Source organism: Lupinus angustifolius, unplaced genomic scaffold (assembly GCF_001865875.1).
Source record: "Lupinus angustifolius cultivar Tanjil unplaced genomic scaffold, LupAngTanjil_v1.0 Scaffold_1_418, whole genome shotgun sequence".
In the NCBI taxonomy this organism is placed as follows: Eukaryota; Viridiplantae; Streptophyta; class Magnoliopsida; order Fabales; family Fabaceae; genus Lupinus; species Lupinus angustifolius.
Genome location: NW_017715743.1, coordinates 27,760 through 33,785, shown reverse-complemented (window position 1 = coordinate 33,785; position 6,026 = coordinate 27,760). Strand labels below are relative to the sequence as shown.

At 30.8% G+C, this 6,026-nt stretch overlaps 1 pseudogene; it reads right to left on the bottom strand.

The window, feature by feature from the left end:
* Positions 1 to 247: 247 nt before the first annotated feature.
* Positions 248 to 3,860, bottom strand: LOC109336917 (annotated as a pseudogene).
* Positions 3,861 to 6,026: the final 2,166 nt, after the last annotated feature.

The following is a 6,026-nucleotide window of genomic DNA, read 5'->3' as shown; positions in this document are numbered from 1 at the left end:
CTTTTACAGGACCATTATTCTTACAAATCAAAGAAATGAATTTATTAACTTTATATGTTTCTTAGTTTTAATATTTTCAGATCAAAACTTTATAGCAACTCAGTATAATGCAAAATAATATGAGAGACAATGTTCTTCCATTACTTGTGTTTTTAATCAACAACAAACACCATTACATTACATCATCGTATTATATGAGGAAAACCACAAAGTAAACAGATCCTTAGACACCATTCACCTGTATAATTAATATAAAAGATCATGTAATGTTACTTGAAAATTTGGAGCCATTTCAGATTCTCAACATCCTCATCATTCATCAAGTGCTTATATGCTCCTTCCCTATGCAATGCTGCAACATTAGAAGAGTGTATCAAATAACATTGCAAACATATAATTTCATTGATTATACACTTATAATTCAATAATGTTAGATAATGGAAGTTTTGCTTCAAAGTTTAGATTTACCATAGAATGAATGGTATCTTATAATGAGCAAAGCGACCGAAGGTAGAGTAGTCTTGTTTTCCTTTGCCACCTGTAGACACCGTATCTTAGACCTTTTCTTCACATTTTATGAAATACTACAATAATTAAACCTTAATTTTATTAGGTGGAGTCAGCAACATAGATCGAGCGATGTCATAATGATGTATCATAGATAAAATTTACTTGCGTAAACTAAGGACTTACTAGATACATGTAGTCCTCGTGTCCCTACGACATGGACACATTGTTAAGTCCACATATCTCTGAGTAAATCCCATATTTAGTATTGAATGCAAAATTGTTATAGTCTGGATTTTCCTTGAAATACGGAAAGGGGTATACAACATGTGTTAGGTGTTTAATCTTCAATAAGTTGTTTGTAACATACACAAAAAGAGAATGAATTCATTACCTTGTGATGAACAATAGATTCATCAAATCTGCAACCAATTGGGAATGTGTCACCTTCACAAATAGAGTGAATAGTATAGCTTAAATTACATATTTGAAACAAGTTATATATAACATATAACTTTTCAATAGAAAATATGAATCCTATGTATAGATTAAACATCATTGAGGAAGTCCTCCAAAACTAGGAAGCAGAAGAAGCTTTCCAAGATCTGCATTCAACCAAATTGAAATTGGTTAAATGATTATGCTATAAGATACAGGTTTTCATGTAATTTTTTTATCAATGATTTTCAGAATATGATAGAAATGATTTGAGTTGCCAAGCATTTTGATTGGATATCAATCATTTAAATTGGGGACCACATCATGTGACGGTAGTCATTACATTGCAGGTGCCACAACCACATCACATATAAATTTCAGTGACACAGAATTATGATGACGTGGCCACAACACATCTGCATTGGACTATATTTCGGTCACATCGAATTCTAAAATATTATTTTTCATCACAAAATAATTCGCACTATAGTGGATGCAATCCATATGACAATAGTTGCAATCATAATAATCACAACTGTAACCACAATTTAAAAAATTGTTCACTGCTAATTATTTTTTAAGTGGTTTATAATGAAACCACTAAAGAGATGCTCATAATTGGAACGATAGGATTGTTTACCTTGTAACCTGGAGGTAAAAAGTTTAAATATTGTAAACAATCTCTTTCCTTGTAAAGATAAGGTTACATACCTCTACCTTCCTTAAACCTTATCAGGTGGGAGCTTCATGCACTTGCGTCCCATTCTTTTATAATGATGAAAGTACGACAAACTTTATGCTTGACAAGTCATAAAGGGCATCATACTCATCATGGTATGCTAGAAATTCCCGTTCTTCTATTTTCAACATTCCATATTCAACTAGAAAGACAAAAGTTCTAGGCCACATAAATAAGTTTAAGACAGTATCCTCTAAGTAATAGGGTCATAAGGAGCAATGCAATGTTAAGGGATAAAAAATACCATGGATAAGGCCAACTAAGTGTAGCCAATCTTCATTAGGGTAGTCCTTCCTTATAGCTTCAGCTGTTTGTAGCAAGTGCTGAATCTGTGGCTCATCCAAATCAATATCACTTTCATCCACTACTTCATTAAGTAGCTCACAACATTCCCATATACTCATCTCTACCTTGTTCGATTTCCCATAAAAATAATAATGTTTGGATATTAGAAGTGTGAATGAAGAAGTGTTGGATTGTGTAAAACTGGATGAGTTAAAAGAACATATAAATGGCTAAATTTTTAGACTTAATATCTTAAGGTTTTGGGTCAAAATATGTTGTCAAACTCGCTTATATGTTTTTTTACTTAACTCATAAAGAATGATTTAGTCCACAGGTGTAAGATTCCTAACAATAACATCCAAACATTTTCATAGTAAAATGTTTATTTGAGAGTTAGAGTTTGGAGGAGAAGAAAAAATGAAAACCTTAAAGCTATATCATAAATATATTTTATGCCTCTGAAGTTTCTTATTTCTTTTTAATCCCTTCCAAAATGCAACTCAGAAAAATAGGCTAAGATGAAGTGAGCAAAAGTTGATATGTAAAAAATGCACTTCTTGTGGTGGATGCTTACAAAATCAACTGATTGGTAAATGTGGTTTCTTCTGTAAAAGTTATCCACTCCTTCTTGCCTCCCACTTTCAGCATCATAATTCCTGATTTTACAATAACATGGCTTGTCATTGTATGATTATTTCAGAATTTTAGTGATCTAGAATTGAAGCAGGTAAGAGAAATGACAAGTAGGTATTTCTTTCATTACTATTTTTATTATCAGAAATATATCTACATGAATGAAACAAAATATATATTTCTTTGCAACAAAATTTACAATGAATTATATTTCGTAAGCAAAAACATGTAATCTAGATAAGTAAGTTGATAGCTTATCAAACACTTGTAAAATGAAAATAAAAATATTTAAAAACTTTGTGGTCAAAATAAAATCTCACACCAACGAGAAATTATTATATGGTTCAAAATAATAGTCCTAACTAATTACCTACAAATGATATATTGATGACTTAAAATAAAACTATTTATTCTAAATTAAAGTTCAAAATATGATTGAGATCATTTTTCTCATATCACGGAATAGTGCATGTTATTTTTAACAATTTATGAATACATTGCAACTATTTATCTATGACCAATACCATACACTTAATCTGACTTTGTCATATTCATTTAATTTGTATTAAAAGTAAATAAAAAAATAGTAAATAGGTTAGGAAGAGATGATAAACCTAAATGTGTGGCCAAATGCGTTTGACTGTGGCATCACAAATCTACCCTCTAACATCATTTCTTTCTCATTAATTGGTTCCATCTTTTCCTCTACATCACTCCCTGCAATTTTAGAAAGAAAAATAAAATCTATAATTTAGAAACCCAAAATTTTGTAGCCAAATTAATGTTCCAAATCATTCAACACCATGGGGGAAATGTTACAAAGTTCATCAAAGGAAATCATATTACCTTAAAACTAAAAATTACAGTGAACATATCTATGTCGTCCCTTTTCTACTTTTATTATTAGTGGTCTTTTAAATTTTATGGTTACAATATTGTGGTTTTAGAGACTATGCAACAATATAATTATATATCTATGTTGTCCATTTTCTTCTTTTGTTATGGGTAGTGTTTTAAATTCAGGAGCCAATATTTGAGTCTTTATAATGTCATGATCCCTATGGTGGCACAATCTCCTATAATTTTATGTAATTATGATAAATGCAATTACAATTATACTCATCAAATAGGTTAAAAAATTAAAGGAAAGTATATAATTTTCTCTATGATTAAGATTTAAGAGATGAAAATTGAAATAAAAAAGAACGGGTAAAAATAAATTACCAAAGTGATCGTGCGGCTCAATGATTATAGTCATGATGCCAACTAACCCAAAGAGTCTTGAAAAAATGAAAGACTATTTAAAAAGAAAAGATATCAAATCTAAGAGAGAAAGAAGAATTTTAGGTATTATGGCATTATTAGTGAAATGTTGCTATTTATATTTGGCCATAGAGTCCTTCCTTCATAATTGAATGTTCATGAGTCCTTCCATGAAAATATATCCCCCAAAGTTGTCATTTTCTTTCTTCCAATTTTTAATATAAACATGTTTGTTAATCTTTAATACACTGCCTCAAATGTAAATGTAAATAAGTACAATATATTCCATTAAGGTAAAGAGAAAACCTGAAATGGGATTGAAAGAGAAAGTAGCACCCAATTTTACAATCCCAAATAAACAAATTAACATTGTCCAGGTGGAAAGAATGTGATTGGTTGATCTTGTTTTGTTAGGATATATATCATCTTTTCAAGTTAACACCTGCTCATTATTAAGGGAAAAAGATGTATGCACTTCTGACTACCTTACTTTCATGGGTGTGACCGAAAGAAATGTAATGAAGTCGCCATCGATATTTTTTAGAACTAAAACATGAAAAACTAATTTAAAAATAAAGATTGATATGCTCATAGAGAAAAATCAAGTTCGAGAGTCGGTTATTGTCGCGATCCCACCTTCATGGGCGCGATGGGAAATATACAAATAAATGTAATGGAGTCGTCATCGATGTTTTTAGAGGGAAAACGTGAAAAACCAATTTTTTTAAAAAGACTTCTTTGCTTGTGTTAAGGATAGAACACAATGCGGAAGCACATGATTGAATCAATTGAAAACAAAAGAGAAGCAAGTAAAGGATAAAGAAAATAACACACAAGATTTAACGTGGAAAAACCCCTCAGTGTGAGAGGAAAAAAACCACGGGCGATCAAGAGCAAAATTCCACTATGTAAAAAGAAGAGTACAAGAAATCCTCTTTTAATGATGAGGACAAATGACAATATTTTTCTCACAAATACTCTCTCAAATGGAACAAGAATTCTCACCAAGAATGCACTCACCATATATGTGTAAATGAAAGAGATGTTGTGTGTTGTGAAGATGATTTTGAAGCTCTCTATATGTGTCCTTTTATAGGCAAGCAAAGTCTTGGTATCTTGGATTCCAAGCATTGGATGCTTGGAAACAAAGCCATAAAAGTGACATAAAATACCCTTAAAGAGAGCCATAAAATAGTCATAAAATTCTTTTAAGGCATAGTAATGAGAGGCATCTAACAGCTTGCATAGAGAAATTAAGTTCGGAAGTTGGTTACGGGTGAGAAAAGGTATTAGACTCCTCCCGTTATAAAAACGATACCTAGATAAGTTATGTGGATATTTATTCAAAATATTAATTTTACTCTCACATTATTGACCAAAATAAAGAAAGACAAAAACAGTTTTTTGTGTCTCACAGAGAAATACCTACTCATACGTATCTTTAGCTGCAATGATAAATCAAAATTACTTAATTCTTTCATAAAATAGGTTGGTTGATACACACATAAATATTATTTAAATAATATGATAAAATAGTGCGATAGAGTACGAGTCTCATAGTGCACTATCCCTATCCAGGACTTAATTAAATTGTTTTGAAACGGGACATTGTACTGTCTTGTAGTGCACACTACCTTTGTTTGATTTAGTTATATTATTTTTTAAAATGTCAATTCATGCGAGAAGGGACAAGTCCATAGTGCACTATCTCTCATTGATTTAATTAAATTATTTTTGAAAATATTAATTTAAGGTAACGCGACAGGGCACAAGTCCCATAGTGCATTACCTCTCATTGATTTAATTAAATTATTTTTGAAAATGTCAATTTGAGGTAACGCGACAGGGCACAAGTCTCATGAACTAACTCTCCTTGATTTAATTAAATTATTTTTGAAAATGTCAATTTGAGGTACGCGATAGAGCACTAGTCTTATAGTACATTACCTCTCCTTGATTTAATTAACTTCATGTTGAAAATGTCAATTTGAGGTAACGCGACAGGGCACTAGTCCCATAGTGCACTACCTCTCCTTGATTTAATTAAATTATTTTAAAAAATATCAATTTGATGTATCGCGACAGAACACGAGTCCCATAGTGCACAAATTCTCCTTAATTTTATTAAATATTACTTGAAAAATTAACAAGATAAGGTAAC